Consider the following 24,834-nt stretch of genomic DNA (forward strand, 5'->3'; position numbering starts at 1 on the left):
CAATGGTGCCCTCAACATAAGTTGAAAAGAGGACACAGTTTTACATCTTGTAGCACTTTCTTAGGACTTTTTTCTATTGACACAGTCTCACTTATATGAAGTTGGTGCTTTTCCATATATCGTTTAATTTCTTTGCTACCCTGACTTTACAACAATAGCAATTAAATCCGAAAAACTTATGTAACAATATAGTCGTTTCTTCTTAACATGCTTGTCCCATTTGTGCGTGCCATCTAATGTCATAGTCAACTACATAGCTGTGTTTTCGTACGAAATTATTTTAAAATCATTGACAGATAAACTCTTCTTTTTTATGTCTAAATGTTTATAACTTTAAAATCTACACCATTTTACATACTTTATACCACTCAGCAAGGGCATTCAGAGTAGTTTGTCTACCTACAGTTATCTCAATGTTATTACTTATAGCAAGTGTCATCAACAAACGTGGCCATTGTTACTACAACACCTTTAGGAATATCACTGGTATAAAGTGGTATTTGTGGTACAATTGCATATATGCATTTCAAATTTAGCCAATATTCGTTGCAGCATCTTATTCTGAAGTGACGACCAGGATTTCATTGTCTAGCTCATCTGACCAGGTAAATTGTTTTTCAAAATTTTAACCCTTAAAGAATAATATGTCTTAGCAACTTTATCCATAATATAATGTACTTGATAAAGTGTTAAGTGTTTATTCCTAAATCCAAATTAGTTAGCCGGAATAAGTTTCTCTTCATCAATCTTTGTATTTAAGTGTTTAATTATTCTTTATTATGAAGAGATATTGGCCATATGATATTATATCGTTGGATTATTTACCTGATTCACGAATCATGATAATTTCAGCAATCTTTCACTGCATAGACACATAACATAACTAACAGTAGCAGTGTAGCTTTGAAATCCGATAATCTTCTCAAATCGCTATCAGTTTCCTTCAGCATTAACGGATTCATAACTCCATCTTTATATTTTATTTAGGTATTTTCTAAGTGCTTAGGTAATAATTTAGCCTTCTTGTTATCATTTTCTGTTTTCTTTACGAAACGGGAAGATTGGTCTCTTTAATGTCAACCAATCTCTCAATCATCTGTTGAGTTCCTCAGAAATTCAAAAATATTTAATTCCTCACAACACGAAATTTCAACTTGATTTGTTGTTTGTTAATTTCTCTTCGGTTAGCCCTAGTGTAATTTTTTGGTAATGGAGTATTTTTCCATGCTGATTTTTGTAAAATAAAAATATAATTGTGAAGTTGTTCTCATCGTAATACAGAATTTAATAAACTAATTGCTTTAAAATATTTACAGAAGTTACAACATATATATATGTGAACATGTGTATATATAATTATAAGTATATTTATTTTATTACGTTATTAAGAGAAAAGACATTATATATATTTTGCAGCTTTGAGTATTTTTTAAATATGGGTGCCATATATTTAGCAGTTGAAATTAATTGAATTTATGTAAATGAAGTACTAAAGATATATATAAGTAAATTTTACTACGATACGTATCATTAACAGAGATATAATTACATTTTTAAATAACATGATAAATTGGCAACGGAAAACAATTAAGAAAATCATTATCAATATTTTTATTTATTTCTTACGTAATACTTGCCTCGAACCCATTCAATTATAGCTTTAATTGCTACTGTTAAACTCTACTTACTTCATATAGGAAAACTGCTGCAATCTTTTAAATTTAATTATGGGCCAGCTATGATAGATACAATTTTGTTTGCATACAGACAGTTAAATATAATTAAATATGCATAAATTCTTATTTCCTTCATTATATACAGGAAATACAGCGCTGACCGTAAAATAGTATTTTGTATAATAAGTTAAATCAAAAGCTAAATGTAAAATAGTTTTAAAATATTTTTTAACTTATTGATTTCATCTATAAAATCATTTTATTACAAGTCATACTAAGTAAACTAACTTTGTATAGGACCTGGATTATATATTCCTGATTATGATCTGGATCGTCAATTAACCTAGATAGTTAGTAGTGTAGATTTATATGTACTTGACTCCGATGCGAGTAAGGATCCAGAAATCGGCCGGTATTCAGTGGATGTAAAAGTAACTTTAATTTTAATTTAGTAAATAATAATTTTTGTTCCAAATGTATATTTATTTTCATTGAGATATCTCATGATTAAATGTGTCTTATGTGAATGTGATTAAAGAACATATAATACAATAATAACTTGTTGCTAAATAAAATATGAATGTTAAATCAGACATTATACAATTTCATCATTGAACCCAATTATTTACAGTATGTGTTGTTATACGTTAATATTTTTCCTATAATCTATTGCTAATTAATCTAGTTATTATAGTAACAGGTCAATAAAACATATTTTTTGTCAAAATTAGTTTTTTTTATTCAACATAAATAACAACATAATTCCCTTCAAGCGTGATGCACTAATTATAGCGACCCTCCAACTTTTCGATACCATTTTTGTAGTACGATTTGACCTTTGCTTCAAAACAGGCCTCAGTTTCGTCGATTACCTCTTCATTCGACGAAAATTTCTTCCCAGCGAGTCTTCTTTTGAGAACAGGAAATAGTCGCTGGAGGCAGATCTGGAAAATATAGTGCATGAGGAAGCAATTTGAAGCCCAAATTATGGGTTTTTTCCATCCTTTTCACTGACTTGTGTCATGGTGCATCGTCTTGGTGAAGCAGCTCTTTCCTTTTCTTCAAATGCGGCCGCATTTTAGCGATTTCGTCCTTCAAACGGTCCAATAACGCTATCTAATAGTCGCTGTTGACAGTCCTTCCTTTTTCATGGTAATCAATGAGAATTATTCCATGTGCGTCCCAAAATACAGACGCCATAACCTTGCCAGCCAACTGTTGCGTTTTCCCACGCTTTGTAGTGGGTTCATCGTGTGCAGTCCAGTCGGATGGCTGTCGATTGGAATTTGGAGTGAAATGATGGAGCCATGTTTCATCTATTGTCACATATCGACGTATAAACTTGGGTTTATTACGTTTGATCATTTCCCAACACTCTTCCGAATCACCAACTTGTCGTTGTTTTTGGTTGTGATTGCAAAGTGAGCCCTCGCAGGCTCCACCTTGCACAGAGCTTTCTCATACCTAAATATTCGTGAATGATGTACACATATAATTGATATATTTAGAGTGTCTGATATTTCATTCAATTTTATTTTACGGTCATTCAAAATCATTTTGTGGATTTTTTAATGTTTTCGTCGTTAACAACATCTTTTGGGCGTCCACTGCGTTGACCGTCTTCGGTGCTCATTTCACCACGTCTAAACTTGGCATACCAATCCTTGATGATTGATTTTCCTGGGGCAGTGCCCGGAAACTCGGCATTAAGCCATGTTTTTGCTTCAACTGTATTTTTCCCTTCAAAAAGCAATGTTTTACCAACAAATTCCTTTTTATCCATATTTTCAACAAAAGTTGCTTCACTCAAAATAATTCACAAATTAATGATCCGATAGCTCTCAAATATACTTATACATGCATCTTTTCAGTGCTAGGCTAACTAAAAACATATGGATTTAATTCTAGTAGTGCCATCTATATGTCAGGCCGCGAACTTCTCAATTAAACTGATAATAATTTTTTTTTAATAATATTTAAAGGTCTTACAGCAGATTGTGTTACTTTGTATTAAATCCAATCGAGTGCAATTGTAACCAACTTAATATTGAAGGCTCACAGGCTTCACATTTTAGTATATGCCATTTCGTCGAAGTGTAAACAAAACAATTTTTAGTGCATTGAAAATGTTTGAATTTGTATGCAGTAAATAGCATTTGAAGGAAGTTCCAAATTTTTACTTGAATTTGAAAAGAAAGGCGACTGAAGATCATTGAATGTTATGTGAAGCTTACGGCAAGAATATCTCATCGATTTCAACATGTGGATACTGATTTCGAAGTGGTTATCTTGACGCCGAAAACAAACCGCGTTTTGGACAACCACAATGCTAGGATTTGAAGGTATTACTGGATGATAATTTGATGGAAAAATCGAAAAAAATTGTTGCAAAGTATTGCTACTGGCAATGAAAAGCAATACCATTACAATAATACAATGCGTAAAAAATTGTGGGGACCAACTGGTTATGCATGACCATCAGCGACAAGGCCGAATATGCATAGCTAGGCGCTAATGCTCTGTATTCAACTTGGTCTAGTATACCATAAGCAGCTAAAATATAACGAAGCTATCAATAGAGATCGCTCTCGACTACAATTGGTAGGTTTGAGTTGAACACTGCCTGAAAAACGGCCAAAATAAATGAACATAACAATGTTATTCTTCAGCAAAACCGGTAAAAAACTTTAAAATGAAAAGTGCTACCTGCCATATTTTCTGGAGCTTACTCCCTCTGGTTACTAATTATTCCAACACATGAGGCGTGACCTCTGCATCTGAGCAGCACTTATGAAGATTCCAAAAAATGGGTTGAACGTGAATAGCCCCAGTTTATGCATCGTTCTTTGGAGATGGAAAATAGTGCCGTTATTTTCCATATAAATTCAACTACATTAAACATTACAACTTCATACTTTACTGTACTTTATACTAGGGGATAAAAATTATACTGCGACTGTTGACGTTTTGCTCAACAATTCCTGTTCACTGTCTTTAAAGAGTGCTCAATAGTACTCCATACCATCAACAAATTGTTATTTTGTACTCAGAACAGATTGTTATTTTTGATCGAGTAAAGTCGTATTATGCTTAAGTGTTGTTAAGATATATAATAAGGATATTTAAATTATTTATCACTTAAACTACCAAATAGTACGTATAATTTTCTACAGCAAAGTCGCCATTGCCTAGCCAGTATCTGATTAGCCACATTTTCTCTTCAACGAGTAAACATTTAGAATTGAATCACTAAAATTACTGTTATTTATCACTAACAATAAGATCTACAGATACGTCACAAACTATTAACATATATGATTATTAATACTATTAACTATTAACAAATTCTATTATCGTTTTGAACTTTGAACTCTAAAGTAAGGAATAAGTAATATTTATTTAATGAAGCCATAGTATAATGTTAAACTAGCACTTTAGATACAAAAATTTAAGGACAGCGATTTTAATTAATTTAATTGCGCTTATAAAATTGAAATTCCAGAAGTTTATTACCATTATATTTTGCTTTTTTAATTCCCAAAGCGGAAAATATAGCGTAGGCTCATAAAATATAGTATGATTGTTAAAGTTATGAGTGTTTAAGCGAACACGAGGGTTAGAGTTCGACTACCCGTTTTTACTCCAATCGTTGAATACATCCATGAAATGCTTTTAAAAACATGAAGGTACATCGATATTTCTTATATTGACATCGCTGCGAAATTCATAACCGACCCCAAACATTTTTTTAATCATTTTTATAAGACTAGATACCAAAAGAATGCTAATACTAGTGAGTTTTTCATTTGTGGACCACTTCTGGAATCAAACGAAATTGGGCATCTTTTTTAAGCAAATAGTTAAAGGAAAGGAAGGTGGTTCATGTACGACAATAATGTGCAAAGTAATAGTGATAGATTGTTACACGAAATTGTTATACGAAAAAGTTACACGAATATTTGCATAACCAGCATTAACATCAACGGATGTGATATTAAATGTTTGATGGGATTGAAATCAACTTACTCGGCTATCATTGTCAACTGACTTGTTGAATTGTCAATGATTACAGCAAATGAAGTAAGCCATTAAAAAAATTAGATTAGAATTAGAAAGACTTTGTCTTGCATTACAACATAGCTAGACCACACATGTTCGCTTAAAAACATCAAAAAAATACGAAATTACTTTTTCCCATTATATATTATTTAATACTACACTATTATAATATATTATTGGTGATTTATTAACGCTACATGCATATAATTTTATCTAATAAGACACTATTGAAACTAACACATGATTGCAAAATTGCTGCACATTATATACGAGCTTGACAGCCTAATTGAATAGATTTTTATAAACTTGAACTATACAACAATATTTGTATTTACTTCGATTTTATCCTTTCAAACGCAGTTTTTCTTATCTATAATAGGATTTTATGTTGCGAAACAATATCAAGGAGTAATTTTTGGTCTGGCAAGGCACCATACCGTGACAATTTATTTCCGTCATAAACGGGTAAACATTACATTGTGAAATTGATAGTTATCTCTATTAGGAAAACCATGTCAATAATTATTAACCCTAAGTCAATATGTGATTAATTGAACTTATTTTTAGATTTATTTAATGAAACATATTTATTTATAACAATAATAATATAAAGTTACTTGACGATATAAATTGTTAACACATATAAATTTCAGGTTAAAGATGTATAATGCACTTGAGCTAGTTATAATGTAGTTCTTAATAATTAATTTTATAACATATATTTTATTTGTAATTAATTTGGAGCTACTATTTAATGTGGGCTCTCTTTCTTTGAGGCTTTCCTAGAAGACATTCTGTTTTACCAGTCTGATTACTAGTATGATGAGATGGATTTTATACTATTGCCTATAGACAATTACAATTACCACCATAAACATACTACACTCAGTAGTAAAGTCACTTAGCAGAGTGATGTGCCCTATGTGATAACTTTGCCGTCATCAATTTACGAAATATCAATTTACGTAAACATCAAATGAACAGCTTACAAAGATCTAACATTGCGAAGTGAAAATCTGTCTCATTTGTTACAAAAGTGATGCTATCACTTGAGCTAGCTTAAGTGTAGCACGTACCAATTATTCGATATATAATAGTATAACGGCCTTGCTGACAAACGAGATAAAATTTTACCAAAACAACAAACTGAACTATTAAAATCTTATACTAGAGCCAGAATGTTTAGAGATCAACAAGTGAAAGTATCTAAAATAAAAATAAGCCAAAGCAGGTGTAATACCGGTAAATATATTTGCCGCAATTATTTTCCTATTCTATAAAATATCAAGAAGGCAAACTTTTTTAATGATACTGCGATTCCTGCTGTTGGAGATAATAGTGAAGGAGCCACACGAAAATTACAACAGGCAAGTGACGTATAAATAATTGGACATGCAAAATAAATATTAATCAAACCAAATCTGTACATGTGTAGTTTCATTAGACCGCACAAGCACCAATAACAATAAATACGAAGTCAAGAAAAGAATTGTAGGTGCATGCAGATACTACAAGGCTGATTACTTACACGGAGATTTGCAAATACCGACTATCACTCAGAAAATGAAGATAATCGCAGAAGATATGAGAGACTCTATTCTCATGTCATTATCGAAGAATTTCAGTTCTTGGATATCATCAAAATCTGCCACCCTTTCAAAAGAATCAAATAATTTGATCTTATGTAGTGTAGTTGGGTGAATTTAATACAAACAGTATTAATAAATAAACATTATTACACCTAAAACTAAGATAGGACTGATTCATATTCAGATTGTATTTCTCTGTAAACTCTTTAAAACCTATGAGTACATTTATCCTGATTTTTAACATATTTAAATTCTGTTAAAAACAATTCAATTGAGGAAATATATTATGCAATATCTTCTCATGAAAATCCATCAATCTTGTCCATATTACTGATACGTGAAGTATCACAATTAAATAAATATTATTCTTGACTATTTGTGTCCAATAAAATAACCTTAGGCATGATAATGGTGATTATCTAACTCTATACTTAAGCCCTCAACTATCGATAGATTTTCTGCCTTCAAAAATATCGCTAGACTAAATTTATCAGCTGGAAGTTTGTTGCCCTGAAATTTAACTGTTACTGATATTATTACCAATTGCTTATCTCTACTCAACGATGGCGATTTCTATTAAACAGAAAAACAGTATATTCGCACTTTCGTTTTTCCCTCGCGTGATATTAAGCTGATGCATAGCCTGATATGTAAGCCGATAACTTTTTGATCTTTCGAATAAATAGCGGGGTATAGATCTATGAAAGATGTAATTAAGTACAGTCCCTTCGATATATATTTATTAAAAACTAAGGGTAGATATAATATAAACCTTCGGGAAGTGCATACCATACCATGTGCATAGCAAGGCCCTTTACTGGCTTCATTACTTCACTTCTACATCTCCCTACTACTCCTTTACTTCACCCTTCTAACCTCATTACTTCACGTGGCTCGATTTTGATGGTATTTAATGGATTAATCAAGTTTGTAAAATCATAAATATAACAATAAAACTAAATGACATGCTATATAAAATGTTATTTCTTCTTAGCGGTTGTGTAAATTCTAAAATATTTCAACTAGTTTTCAATTCTTTCGTAAAAATAACGTTGTTTAAAAACTAAATGACTTGGTTAAAGTTGGTTTAGCGACACTTGGTCATTATTTATTTTAATCTGGTATTATTTACCTATGTTGACTTTACAGATGTATACATCAGAAATCGAGAGTTGTATTCAAACACAATAACTAGAGTTAATAGAATATGCATACAATCCCGTGTCACTTTATAATAGTCATTACAATTCCATGGAAAGAACTAGCCAACAGATCGAATATTTGAATATCCTAAAATTGGTAAATTAACAGTTCAATTTTGAACAATATTGCCCGAAAGTATTTTCTGTTTCTTTTGGCCAAATGTGGTTTCGTTCTTATTCGAACGAAATTTATAATATTTTGCAACTGCCTCCAGAAAACATTTAAAAGTAAATAGTAAAACAAAAATTAAACTTATATTAACCCATAACTGCTCTATTCTCCTTTGTTATTCTTTGCAAGATATCCACCAACTAGGGATGCCAGCCACTAAGAAAAATAAGGATTTTTCTATAAATCGATATTTTAAAAAATATCGATATATCGGAAATAAACAATATCGATATTATGTTACAATATATAATCTATTCATAACAGCAGTGAACTCACGTCATCAATAAATTATCGATTTTTCAGAATGGTACGTCGGGCCACTCATGGCAACATGATAATAACAATATTGTAAAGAGAACCAAAGTGGATGGCAAAGGGTCAAAGTTGAAATAACTATCGATTAGGCTCTGTTAGTCGTAACATTTATTAATAATTCATTGCAGTCATATCGATTTTTATGCTGGAAAAGGGAATGGTTTTATTCCTGGTGCGGAATTTGTGGTATTTTCCCCTAAGTTCAAGGGTGACTACCATGGAGAAATGAACCATAATTTGTTTTGGCAGTGATTTGAAAATAAACTTTTAAAGAACTTGAAGGAACCATTAGATATTGTTATGGACACCATATCATAGTACACTAGTGGAGAAGATTCCAACAAGTACATCAACAGGGCTGCAATTAAAATAGCTTAAAGTATATAAAATAAATTTTGAGGAAGCCATGTTAAAAAATTAATTATTTCAAATTGTTACTCGGTAATATGAATGAAATATTTAACTGCATTTTATGTAATTTACGTTTTAGAAATAAGCCTGAGGAAAGATACATATTAGTTCACATTGCTGAACGTTTCGACCACAGAATTAAGTTGATATGGGGTATTGCATAGAATTATTACAATAGACATGTCGACAGTGTATTAATACACTTTTACTGTAGGAAACTGTATTATAGAGTGCGAAAGCTTTATGTGCATGTGTGTTGTTGTTCAGAATATACATGAACGTTTGGTTAAAATGTATGAGGAGAGAAATAATACTAACTGTTTTGCAGATATCGTAAGTGCATTAAGGAGAATGCAGCCATTTAATCTAGTTTTATCAATAAAGTAACAGAACAAACTAAAGAGAAATACAGTAATATCAAAATGACTTTACAAGGAAACATAGCATCGAATGAAACAAGAACTCCCTAATGAAAATAACATATTTTGCTCGATTTAAAATTGTTAATTAGGTGGATTAGGCCTTCGGGGGATACCTCTATATAAAAGGGAGCATCTAGAACTCTACCTAAACTAGTGTAGAAAATAGTTCAATGTAAATATAACAAAACAACTCTAACCTATGCATAATTGGGCATAGGCGTATAATTAATTGTAATTTAAAGTTCTTCGGCAATATATGTATTGGATGTACTATAATGTTCGAATAAACTATATTAGATAACATTTTTGTTTCATTGTTTTAGATTAGAGTTTTCTTATATATCAAAATCAAAATCTACTAAAACTCAGAGTTGATGCTGCAACAATGCGATGTTTTGACGTCACCATTTGATATCACGTGGATTCACTCACATCACGTGTTTTGGATAGACTATTTAAATAAAATAAGTGTAAGTAATAAAATTAAGTGTTTTATTTATAATAAATTATTTATTATATTTAAAACGTTTATTAAAATAACTAAGTGGTTTTTTATAACGTTTAAGAAATATATTTAATTTATTTTAAATATATCGAAAAATATCGGCTTACAAAAATGTCGATGTATCGGTGAATAAATATCGGCCAAAATTATCCATATGTCTATACATCGAAATTTTTTCGGCATCCCTACTCCAAACAAAACTTCACTCATTTGAACAAAATGAAATATGCCTATAAATCACCCTGTATATATCACGGCCTGTTATTTCCAAACCATTTCATTTCGTCCGCATTAAATACGGGAAGGGAAGTTCAAAGAACGGACGAAGTGTAGGCATCTTAAACATCTTATAAATAAACATCGCATCATTATTCAATGTTGTTGTAAAAACACCGCATAAGCCGTAAATATAATAAATTAATTTAGTGCGCACGTGTTTCTTCCTAGATGGAAATACATTTTGCCGGTAATTTATTTATCAGTTTTCCGTATTATATTACAATCACGACACGCGTTTAATAATAGCCGATACGATTAATTTGCTCGTACTCGAAGTTAAAATGTGCCGGTCATATCAGCTTAATATTGACGTTTTCGAACCTGATAACTAAATATATATACCTCATGCGTAACCTGTTTCTTTAAGATGCGAGATGCAGTAGGTATACCAAATGCAATTGTCGTAAATCTAGTTTTAAACTATTTAAATCAATTATACTTTCATTTCTTACTGTTATTAATCTTTAAATTAGATCTGCATTTACTTAGGCATATAAATTTAACAACATAATACAATACAGTCATATAGCGATTAAGGATAAACAACCAAACGTTTTTAAATTGCATAATAAGCGCGTATATACTATTAATAATTATTAATTATACCTGCAATAATGGTTTTTAATAATAATACAGGAATTATATTATTCATTAAATTAAACCAATTATATTTGCTGCTATTATCAGCAAATATGCTTATTTGTATAAATGAGCTCAGTTATGGGTATATTTATTTGTATTGAATAGACTAAATCGGAATCCTTGTCACGGATAAAAAACGGATAACATCAAAATACAAATTTGGAATATATTTCTTCAAATGGTTAGACTCATCGGGTGCAAATATAGGGCTATATTAATTTGCTAAAGAATTATTTACTATTTAAACCACTATTTACAACCGAACAATGCAAAACAAATGTTCTACGATTAACAGGTCAATTGAAAAGTCCTCGGCCTGACATATAGATGGCGCTACTAGAACTAAATCCATATGTTTTTTAGTTGGACTTAACCATAAAAAGATGCGTGCATAAATATGACAGCTGTCTGATCATTCGTTTGTAAATATAGCATTTTGAGTGAAGCAACTTTTGTTATTGTGAAAAAATGGATAAAAAGGAATTCACGTGTTGATTAAATATTGCTTTTTGAAGGGGAAAAAAAGTTGAAAGAAAAACTTGGCTTGATGCCGAGTTCTCAGACCCTGCCCCAGGAAAATCAACCATCAAGGATTGGTATGCTAAATTTAGATGTGGTGAAATGAGCACCGAAAACGGTGAACGCAGTGGACGGTTTGAGACAGAAAGAGGTTGTTACCGACGAAAAAATTTAAAAAATCCACAAAATGATTTGGAATGACCGAAGATTGAAACTGAATAAAATAACAGAAACTGTAAAGCTATCAACTAAACGTGTACATCATATCATTCACGAATATTTGAGTATGAGAAAGCTCTGTGTAATGTGGGTGCTGCGCTAGCTCACTTTTGACCAAAAACAACGGCGAGTTAATGATTCGATGCAGTGTTTGAAGATTATCAAGTGTAATAAACCCGAGTTTTTGCGGTGATATGTGATAATAGAAGAAGCATGGCTCTATTATTTCACTCCGAAGTCAGTCCAATCAACAGTCATCCGAGTGGACTGCACACGATGAACCTGCTCCAAAGCATGGGAAAACGCAACAGTCGGCTGGCAAGGTTATGGGGAATAAATTTCATTGACTACCTTGAAAAAGAAGGACCATCTACAGCGACTATTAAATAGCATTATTGGACCGTTTGAAGGACGAAATCGCCGAAAAACGGCCGCATTTGAAGAAAAAGGAAGTACTGCTTCACGAAGACAATGCACTCTGTCAAAAGTCCATGAATTGGGCTTCGATTTGCTTTCTCATCCACTGTAATAATAATAAAGTAATAATTCTCCAGATCTGGCCCCCTGCGACTATTTTCTGTTCTCAGATATCAAAATAATGCTGAGGCTTATTTTGAAGCAAAGGGCAAATCGTACTACAAAAATGGTACCGAAAAGTTGAATGTTGAATGTATGTTGAATAAAAAATCTAATTTTGCCAAAAAATCTTATTTTACTATGGTAGGCCGGGGACTTTTCAATTCACCTGTCATATATAAAATATATAAGCTTCACATTTCATAACTTATATGGTCCAAAATGTGTATATACTAATTTCGTTGGTATAGAATTCATACTCTTACTTATTCTGACAAATCTGATAAAAATTGCTCACCACATAAAATTTTTAAGAAGTAGGAAATTAGAAGATGGAAGTAAAATTCTTTTGAAATATCGCTCTTAATTGTAGATGGAAATGTTTTACTCGAGCACTGACAGAAAAAAAGGCTTTTAAAACGCTGAAATACTACAAACTAATCTTGCAACATGATAATGTTGGATTACTTACTTCATCGGTTGTCGTATTTATATATTTGAAATGGTACCAGCATGCTGTTAAATCTACTTATCCATTAAATGCATGTTTAATTCACTTAAAATCACATGGTCTTTCGAAGATATCTGAAACACTTCGGCAATCTTGTTAGTATATTCAAATCTAAAAAATTCTTAATAAAGCATTTACATTGATAAAACACGCCTAATTACATAGAATTCCAAAATTAATAATTTATAAAATTTATGGAGGTATGTGGTATATGGATACTTTCTTTACTTATTCATGTAGTCAATTTAGATGTTACTATTATTTTGCTTTTTCAAATAAAACATTTCAGGTAGCCATATGTTGTTGTAGAAAACAAGTGGCTCCTTCATAACGTAAACATGTCCTGCAATATCAATACAGAAGTGACGTGTTTTTTAGAAATATTAATTAAAATACAGCAAAACTTATACAAATATAACAGTATTCAATATATTTTTAAGTGCTTATAATATTTTTTTTAAATCTTGGAAAAGTAGTTTCGGTTTTTCCTAATAAATTATTTTAATATCTTATATCTCTACATATTATATGAAGCTATATTACAGCGAGTTTGAAAAGCAGCTATCGGGAGTTATTGCGTCTTGAAAATGAAGTTTCCAAAAGATAATTTTGTCATGTTTTGCTTTTATTACTCACATTTATCGAAAATATGCTGTAAGCTTTTTATCGTGATGAATGCTTTAGAGAACGCAGTGCGGGATTTTTTTTGTCATTTTCGTTTCATAAATTTCAGTGGCAAGATTACCATCGCCTGAAAAAAACAGTGAAATCCTTGAATATATCGCGGTAAACCCACATATTTCATCTCGAAACATAGCTCTGGAAATAGCCAGTTAATTATTAGAATTATTTTTTACTTACGAATAAAATACTAAAAGTGGCAAAATTGAGACATTTTGCTCCCTTTGCTTATTGGTGATGAAATGTAGATCGGGTAGAAAAATTATTTGCGAAAAATATCATGGAGGTCCAAGCCCGCAAAGCCCCCATAAGTATGCGTTTGAAGTAATACATTTTTAAAAAGACCAAAAATCGCTCACTAGGAAAGGCATTGTCCTTACATCACGACAACGCTGGGTTACATCGCAAAAATTGAGAACTATTGGCCGGGTAGTTTTGATGCATCCACGATATAGCCCGGATCTTGCACCGAGTACCTATTATGCTACAACGGTACAAGTTCGAAAAAGAAATGTAGAAATATGTTTTTAACTGACATCTCTAAAGCTCTAAAGTGATTAATTATAGATGTTCCAGATGGATCAGTCAAAACGCACAAATATCATTAATTAGTTTATATAAATAAATTCGCTTTGGAAATAGCGAAAATACTTTTTCCTACAATTATATATTTTCTGTTCTTCATCATCGTTCTCTATCGGCTATCCGAGTCATTCATATAATTATCACCGAAAATTGCCACTTTTAAAATAGACAAACCATTTCTAATAACATTTATTTATCGTTTTATTACAAAAGGTTAGCATTTTGTTATAAAAATCGACTTATTTCATTCCAAATAAACAACATTGCATTTATTAACGAACTTATATCAATAATTAATTAAAATATTTATATTAACTTCGGGTTTCTTCAATAATTGGTAAAATATAAACTAGACAAAAACTTATAGTAAAAGGGTGTATTTACGAATACACATGATAGTGTCAGATTTTATATATGATCATGTTTCGCCTGATGCCTGAATCAAATTAAGATTTATGGCCTGTAATTATGATAAATTATAATTAATTAGTGTGTTTTTAGCTATTGGAAGGAGGGTCGTCGGTCAATAGAGATATAAAAATGTTAAAGGTCTTCAGGTAATATTCAATTTGTTACCTGGCAGGCATTAATTATCAGCCACAAAATAAAATATTGTTCAGGTTTTTTGTTTCGAATTTTATAACGCATGCTTTTTCAAAGGTATAATTAAATCGTTTGTGGTACCTAATCGAACGTTTCACATGCAAAAGTTTAAACTAAACGATGACAGGCGTGAGAATGCAATGAAAATTTTCGGTCACACGATTTTTTGTACCGATTCCCATGTGCTTTTTTCGTAATAAATTATTTATTGTTACTGGTAGGTTAGGTCTGTTACAAGTTCCGGGCTTGTCAGACTCTAGATTACCTAAGGACTATTAAAAGAAAATTTATGAATAGTTTTATTAGTAGCAAAACGTAAATTTGGTTGCTTCGTTGGCGCAGTGGTCAACGTCACAGCACGTCCTTTTACTGTTGTGAGAGTCGCGAGTTCGACTCCTGCTGAGGCATGCTTTGGAATCCTGCTTTAGGTAGCAATGGAAAATCCGACAAGGAATAACCATTCCAGTCACGCCAGTAACCAGCCTGGGTAAGACCTTGGAAGGTTGGACCTTGGTCTTCTAAGACGGTCTCTAAATTGATCGCTGGCCGGTCGGTAGGCTTAATGTCGAGGACCGTGGTCCGGAGCCCACGTTAAACTGTAGGTCCAGTTCAGATAAACCCTCGTTGGTAAAAAGAAGACTGAAATAAAAAAAAATTAAAGGAAAACGTAAAGTTTAATATTTTGGATATTACAAAAATAAACAACTAGTTTTATAGTTTCAAAATATATCTTTAAATTATTTTTTTAATTGATATATTATTACTAGTCTTTGTCAAGGATTAATTATTATATATTAATAACTAATTCTAATTTAATTTTCCATTATAGTGCCTTAAAACTAGATAATTATCTAAAAATATCCATTGGCTTTCACTTAGTAACCAATAAATAATAAAACAATAAACAACAAGTTGGTAGTACAACAGTTAGTTTTTTCTCATTAATACAATTCACTTGAGTCTGCGTCCTGGTTAAGTGGTATTCAAGAACGGCACTTCAGCGTTAACATGGAAGTGGGGTCTTTCCTCATGTTTTGTTGGGAATCTCTTAATTTTCCTTATAACAGATAGTTGGAATTCGATAGTCTCGGTGTAAGTGTAAGTAATTGTTTCCATAGTATCTAGGTATATCCACAATACTTCACAGGACCTTATTTTTTAAATACTTGTATTATGTTTATATTACTTCTCGCAGAATATTTTCATAAGTTTCCCCTAAGTCTTTTCATAAGAATTCCATAAGTCCACATTTGCATTTACAACAGCAACTTACTATCTTCGAACTGATTATAGATTTGCCTCCGAATAACAATATATTTTAATTAAATTAATTTTTTTTGCACCAAAATTCATGCTAAAGTATGACAAGCATTGTTAATATATAGGATTATGATATTATTTATATTTATTAGTATAGCAACAAATTTACTCGGGTTGATTTTTATTCTCTATGTCTGGGTCCACGTATTTATATTATTACTTGCGTGTTCCAGTTTTCTGGTTGCTTATTCCCTATTGTCGCCAATAATATATATATATATATATATATATATATATATATATATATATATATATATATACAAATGTTACACGAACAATCAAAAAAACTGTTTCATTTATTTCAATTGCTTCTATCTAAAATAATTTATATAGACAATTTGGTAGTTTTTTTTGTGGTCTATCTATTTTCTCTATTATTTATATTTCTCTAGGTGTATTTTCGCCATTTCTAGCTATTATTTCAGTGAAATGTGCCCTGATGCCACATATGGCCGATTACACGAATAGAGGTAGGAAAATAGTATGGTCAGATGGTATTTTTGCTAATTTTACTTTTACATTATTTCTCAATTAATCTGTTGATGTAATATAATCATTTATTATTTAGTATAAAACATTTGCAGCAGGCAATATGGAAATGCATCCTAATAGTATTCAGCAATGACTTTTTTCCTTTTCTTTTTTAAACTTAGTACGTGAAGGAATATGTACATATCCGTCTCGTTTATACCACCATTGAAAAATATAAAGACATATAAAATTAACTGCCCCAAGCAATTATTTCTGTTCTTTTCCCTCTCACAATTTATGCAGGAAAGGGTTCTCCGTGTGACATCACGAATTGAAAAAAACAGTCGAACCGTGCATTTAACTGAAAACAGTAATTACTATTTTCAGTCACTAGCTTTTTGACTATCGATTGTTTTGAGACTATCGACTGTTAAACTAATTAACACTAATTAAAATAGTATATTTCTCATTAAGAGCAGCACCACTGCGGATGAGCGGAATAGTAATACACTAATATGAAAGATGATGGCTCGTTTTTTCTCCGAAGTACAAGTTGCAAGAGGGTTTTCTGAAAGACGCCGAGTAAGTTGGCAACAATTTTCACACGGGTCCCTGCAACCAACAAATAACTATAATACAGTATTACATGAGGTGTAACACAATGTCTGATTGATTGTACTTAGATGTACGTACGTCGATGTGAAAATTTGCCGATATATAACAAAATAGTTAATTAACTACACTAAATTAAGAAAAAAAATATATTTGTGTTATTCTTAAGATAATATGTTTTAGTATAAAAACAGAATCTTCATGTAATAACAGAGTCGTTAAAACAAACATATGCAGAAAGAATATAATCAAAAATTATCTTTTTAGTAGTTGATGGGTTATATGTGAAAAGAAATTGGAAAATGTTAATTTACCAGGTTTTTTGTGAAGCTGTGACTATTTTTAGTAATATGAGATTTAATCATCGGGATTAATTTTTAATTAAAAATATACTTTAATTAAAACTATATTAGTTTTTAGTCCATAGACCGTATATGTGTAGTCGGCATCGATACATCGGTTAAGGTACTCTTTTTATTAACGAGACAACATCAATTTTAATATATTATTTTTAAACGAGCTAATAACAACTTGCACGGTGCTGATTTTAATCTTTTGCTGAAACGTTTTTTCGTGTTCTTATTTTGAATAAATGAGGTGCTTTCTTCGAAAATAATCAAGATGAACGGGGTACAGCCTCACGAAAAACAACATACAAGACAAGCGTTAAGACAAGTTTAATGGCTTAATTCGTTCAAGAGAAGGCAGTTATTTTGAGGGCATGTATATTTTGGATTTTATATTCGATATTGTAAATTTACGGTTAACATTTTTTTACAGAAATTCATTGAAACTAGATAATGTAATATGTTCTAGAGACATATATATTTAGGAAATTATTGAAATAAAAAGAATAGTTTTAATTAACATCATGCTAACTTTTTCATCATCTACTTTGATTTGAATATAAATAATAGGTTTGCGAAAAATCAGTTTCTGTTTTTCCATATATAACATATTCGAGACATTAATCAATAATATCTTGAGTACACTGTAGCCAGTCATTATAGAAGTTTTGATAGTGTTGGGTGATTTTTGCAAATCTCATTTATTTAAATTCAGCTTTACACTATTAAAATAGTTTGGTAGCATTCGAGCTAATGGTAGTCAAACGATCTCCCCCAACTTCTGCCAAATCGCTAACGATGTACCTGGACTAGCTTTATAGTTTATATAATTTTCCGATATGTTTATTCAAGATGTTTTCTTATTGCTGTTTCAGGCCCGTTAGCTGTTAATAGTAGAGAGTTGAGTAAATGGATTGGCCAACTTAGAACAACTTATAATGCTTAATAATAAACACATGAACACTGCCTCTCTTGGTATCAATAGCCCTTCATGAAGCTTCGTCAAGGTTTGACTACGATCTGTAACGCACATGACAGCCGAGTGTAATTCAGTTTTCCGTGGTTCATCAAGATTAATTTCGGAAAATATTTCAAAACTGTTTCATGTTCGATCTAACAGGTCAATCGAAAACTCCCCGGAGTGACACATAGATGGCGCTACTAGAATTAAATAAATATGTTTTTTAGTTAGCCCTAACCTTCAAAAGATGCGTGTATAAACTTGACCGCTGTCGGATTATTAGTTTGTGAATTATAGAATTACATCTTGAGTGAAGCTACTTTTGTTATTGTGAAAAAAAATGAATAAAAAGGAATTTCGCGTGTGGATAAAATATTGCCTTTTGAAGGGAAAAAATACAGTTGAAGCAAAAACTTGGCTTGATGCCGAGTTTCCGGACACTGTCTCAGGAAATTCAACCATTGAAGATTGGTATGCTAAGATGTGGTGGACGTGTGGAAAAAGTGGGTGTGTATAGATGTGTGGAAAAAGGAAGGACCAACAACAGCGACAACGACTATATCCATGAATTGGGCTTTGAGTTGCTTCCTCATCCATCGTATTCTCCAGATCTGGACCCCAGTGACTATTACCTGTTCTCAGATCTCAAAAGAATGCTCGCTGGGAAGAAATTTTCTTCGAATGAATACGTGATCGCCGAAACTGAGGACTATTTGGAAGCAGAGGACAAATCGTACTACAAAAATGGTATTGAAAAGTTGAACGGTCGCTATAATCAGTATATCACCCTTGAATTGATTTATGTTGAATAAAAAAAATAATTTTGCCAAAAAAATGTGTTTTATTGGGGTAGACCGGGGACTTTTCAACTGATTTTATTATTTATATATTTATATAATATAATAACTAGTTTTTTACATTGTAACGTATGTGTATTATAAATTTTATTTAAGACAGTACATACGTAACTCATTCGATATCCTTTCATCGCTAACATTAATAAAAACAATTTGCTTTAGAAAAAAGCATATCACGATTGCCTAGGTCCCTAACTAAATATCGACATTTGTTTTTATGTACCATAATAATAATAAATGGATGTTTTCGTTAAAATTAACTGCCAATTTGTCAGAATTAATTTACTCGTTTCTCATTGTCCGGATTGACGTACGATTCGACACAGAAAAAATACCGTTAAAGAATATTTTTACAGCGATTTATATTAACCAATTTCTTCATTATAACTAATGATAAAGGAAAATTATAAAATTTGTTCTCCATTAAGTATATAACACACCATGCGATCATTTGGAAAGGAGAACAATTTAAAAAAAATAGTTTTACGTACTTAAAATAAGACGTATAGAACTTAATAACAAAGGATAAGTACTATATATAGTAGTAATGCTTAGTAAGGTTATTGTCAATACAGTCTGTACAAATTTAAAATACATGAGTTTTACTTAACTTACAGTTGTTTTTCTTTTTTAAACATTACAATATTAATTAACAAATTAATGTTGTCGGGAAGAGCAACATGTGAATGTTGATTCAAAAGTCTCCTTTACGCCAACGAGGGTTTCCCTATACTGGACATACACTTTAACGTGGGCTGCGAACCATGGTCTTCGGTATTAAGCCTACCGACTCGACAGTGAACAACTTGGAAAACAACCCAGAAGACATCCGGTCTCACCCAGCGTGGTTACTGGTGTGACTCAGATGCTTATTCCTTGTCGGATGTTTTACTGTTACCTATAAAGACTTTCAAAATTACAATCACAAACATAAAGTTCATCCAAGCCCCAGAAGGATTCGAACCCGCGACTATCGCAACAGCAGGACATGTCTAATGGCATGCACAAATTAATTTTTTTATTATCGATAAACTTTTACATGGAATTACTGCTGGTAATTAGAAATAGATTGAAATTAAAAATTTTAGAAGGTTTCACAAATGATGTGACATTGATAGCGAAATGAGTAATCAATGAATTTGGCTGCCCCACAAGAGCATATTGGTTAACTGACTCTTAAAAATTGATAAGAGTATATAATAATGTTAACTGTTAAATAGATTATTGGCGTAGAAACCCTAGATTCAAAAAAAAAACTTTTAAAGACACCAATAAATTAGATGTTGGATCGATTTTATTGCCAAATATATTAATAAGTTATTTGTCTATAACTTAAATTATCAATATCTAATCCTATTGGCTCTGCATGTTACCAATAAAACAAAATGGATTTTCTGCATCGTTTCATCACTATGTATAAGACTTTGGTCTACAAACGTTAATCAAAATATAACTAATATACTTCCAAAATTTTATATCTTATTAAAGTAACACATTCTCACAATTATTGCTAATATTAGATAAACAAATTTTTAACAAACCATTATTTTAGTTATATTGTTTTGGAAGCTTTGGTGAAAAAACTGATCCAAGTGACTTTGACAAACTTTTATGAAGCTCAGACCAATAAAAAACCAAAAAATATGTGTTACGAAGAATGTGTGAGGTCAAGCATTGTTGTGATGAAAAATCTTTTTATTGATCCTTTGTCAAACACAGTCGGAACATTTTTAAAAAAGAAGGATTTAACATGGAAAGACAATTTTCTGGTCCAATAAATGAAAAAAGAATAACATGCAATATATATTTCTTTATAAATTCAATTTTTATGTTTGAATTATTATATAAGATTTGATAGGGGATATGAATTTATTTGATTCATTGTTGAAATTTTGGACAATTTAGAACGTACCGCCAATTTTTAAATTAGATCAATCAGATTCATTAGAAATATTGACTACAGTAAAATGCATGAAGAAAAAAAATATCTGATATAGTATATAACAGTAGTTGTGACCTGAGATAATCTTGTATCGACTATTAATTTTTCAAAAATAATCCTTTGTCCAAAATGTCCGTAGCAGTCTAGGGATATAATAAGTTTAATGAAATATATAATGACTCTTTTAATATACCATAAAGACAATAACAATACATAATTAAAAGTTATTTGTTGTGATGTTAGCTATCAGTTGATAAATGAAAATACAAAAGTATGATTTATGATTAATCGTCTTTAAAATTATTAATATATGATAGTATATATCGCGGTTATGTTTCAATAGAATTCATTATCTGATACTTAGGCATTAGTCACAGGAAAAATATGATTATTAACGCAACTTGTGCAACTAGTAACAATTATAACTATAAAATAATTAAATAAAAAATGACCTAAAATAAAGCTTATTATTTATCAATTTTTAACGTTTTGCATAATGGAAATAATCGATTATTCTCAACTACAAAGGGCGTCATAATAATAACATTTTATAAGGACAAATTGATATATATATATATATATATATATATATATATATATATATATATATATATATATATATTATCTAGTGTGAGATGTTCATCCAGCTCATGGTGATCATGACTTACTATGTGTATTTTTTTATATACGCTTTTATTTTAACTGACACTGATTTATATCTATTGATAATGTATTAATAAAGAAAATGGTGACACGTTATAACTGTAAAATCCTAAAAATATATTTTATCAAAAAATTACAAAGTTTTATACATTACTTCTTTATTGCTGCCAAAAGTGCTTTTTGAATAAATGGCTTGTTATATTCCAAATAAATAAAAGCATTTTTTACGCACCTATATTTGTTTCCTGTTTCTTACAAATCCTTAGCTGACTTCAATTTAACTTACATTTGGTTGGCTGAATATTGGAAATACAACTGATTGGTACCTAAACTAGTAAGAAACTACTATAGAAGCAAATAAATTTATATTTAAGAATATATTATTACTTTAATATTGGAAAAAGAATACAGTAAAAATCATCGAGAAATAAGACTATCAATTGTCGGAAAAGCCTTTAAAAAATTATACAAATGGGACTTCAAGGAGTTCGAGAGGAAATAAGACTAGAAGATTATCACACTATTATTAAATCTTCATTCAGTTATCTTACGATGACGATTATATATCTACCAATATTATCTACGATAATATTATCTAGTTATCTACGACACTTTTTAACCGATCTGATTTAACCGCGCTGATCCAGATATTCAGGCTTCCAGTATTCTTCACGATAAAATGCACATTTCAGAACTAGATGGCTTGAGATGTCTAAAAAAGTTATTTTAAATTTAATTTAACACAAAAAAACAACAAAGAATTATTAATGTTCCCTAACTTAATTAAACACAAAATTACAAAAACACAAAAAGTGACACACAAATTAATAAAGGATTGTGAAAATCTGTAAATCATAATTTGAAAATTTTCTGTTATTTTTTGTACGATTCCTTTATCAGAATCATGCGATGTTATTTTTTATTAATGAATATTATTAACAGTATGAGTATTCTCATTAGCAAAGGAAAAACATCTGAAATGATACATTTACACATTCAAAGTGAAGGCCAATGAAATATGTCTGTTTTCAAGCTTATCTCCGTTATTAGAAAATAATTGTAAATTGTCAGACAAGATTTACTGATTAGATTGCTTAATAATTGATGATAATATAGTAAGAGGTATGTATATTTAAACTATTATAAACTGTTTTAAAAATATATTTATAAAATTACCAAGGAAAGCCTAGACCGTTCTAAATTAAGATATATCTCGATATTGAGGACGAAAGGGTAACGTCTCTTTAAATAGTCTGTGAAGAATTATCTATGGTTATTAATTTGTGATAATTTATTATATGTCAGACAGTTTATTGATTTAACCAAATATGATATTTATGAATAAAATATTGATAATTAAATATTTAATGATTTTTTGGTTCAAGTGTTTTTATCTCATTCTAATAAAAATGAGTGTTTGTTTGTTGTTTATGCGTGTCTAGATAATATACAATCTTAAAGAAACTTTAATAGTTTGTTCGTTTGCTTCTTCGAAAATTTCCAGTCCAAAAAATTATATAATTTTTTTTATTACTCTTAGTAGTTCCACAATCTGCCCAGAGGTAATAAGTATTTTTTATGTTTTTATTATAATCTATGGCATGTAGGAAATCCCTTCATTAAGTGATCTCCTGCATACAATACTATTTTAATTAATTAATCTTATTTTAAAGCCTATTTTAAAGTGCATATATGTCCAATAATCAGATCGGATGGTTTTAGGATTTAGGCTACGCACTTCACTGTCACTTCGCATATTTAGTTGATTAGCGAGTACATTGGGATGCACTGGCACTCTTTCGAAGTACTTCACACAAACACGTTGAATTATACTCGTTATTGGTTCTAGAGGAATATCCCGTTGTATCACTTCATTTGAAACATAGTACGGAGCATCGACAATGGCACACAACTCTTTATTTTGGAACCGTTGTATCATGGATATATTAGAGTTGCTATATTTTGGTCACCACACTGAACATTATACACAAAAAAAATTATACAAATTTTCAAATCAAAGAAAGAGAAGAAATCTGCAACTGTTTTACCTCCAGCCCTCTAGTACCTCCAATTCCTATTTTATATTTCTAGATTTCGTTGTTATGTTCAACAATACCACGTTTTCAATGACCTCAGATGGCATTTAAATGGTCATATTTTTATCCAATTTACATAACCCTTTATTATTAACAGTATATAAAGTGTACCAAAATTAGAAACAATCCAGAATATCGTGGGTGACATAAATAACAAAATTAACCTTTACATATCGCTTTCAATTGACAATCAAAATTATTTGTTCATTATCGATAATCAAACAACAATTCTGTTTTTTTTTAGGTTATTTCATTATCGTTTGTTCCTTTTCAAACTTCTTTCGTATCCGCTTCAGATGATTAAAACATATAAAAAAAGATTGTACATGAAAAAAAAATACATCACAATAATTATATCAAAGAGCACGAAGGCGTATAGCAAATTGATTAACGACTATTTAATGTAATGTTATGCGGTCGTAATAAAAATAGACACTTGCTGAACAAAGTCTGTTGCATGTCGTTTATAAAACGAACCGGATTCGTTACCGGGGAAATTATTTCGATGAATATTTATCTCATTTCATCCGTGACGAATTTAAAACAGCTCTTGGTGAATTATTACTCTACATTTTAATTTAATAATGTACACTATAATG

General features: G+C 30.6%; 1 long non-coding RNA gene across 2 annotated transcripts; it reads right to left on the reverse strand.

Moving 5' to 3' along the window:
• Positions 1 to 5,112: 5,112 nt before the first annotated feature.
• Positions 5,113 to 22,657, reverse strand: LOC143192608 (uncharacterized). 2 transcript variants are annotated; one of them, XR_013004832.1, is made up of 3 exons: positions 22,527 to 22,657; positions 22,372 to 22,465; positions 5,113 to 15,605 (listed from the first exon to the last, which is right to left on the reverse strand). It is a non-coding gene; the product is annotated as an uncharacterized LOC143192608 (long non-coding RNA). The 2 variants fall into 2 exon arrangements; XR_013004833.1 differs by having other exon boundaries at positions 22,372 to 22,470; positions 22,527 to 22,642.
• Positions 22,658 to 24,834: the final 2,177 nt, after the last annotated feature.

This window comes from Rhynchophorus ferrugineus, unplaced genomic scaffold (genome assembly GCF_030347505.1).
Source record: "Rhynchophorus ferrugineus isolate W39M unplaced genomic scaffold, kcgeb_rfMv2 rfM3, whole genome shotgun sequence".
NCBI lineage: Eukaryota > Metazoa > Arthropoda > Insecta > Coleoptera > Curculionidae > Rhynchophorus > Rhynchophorus ferrugineus.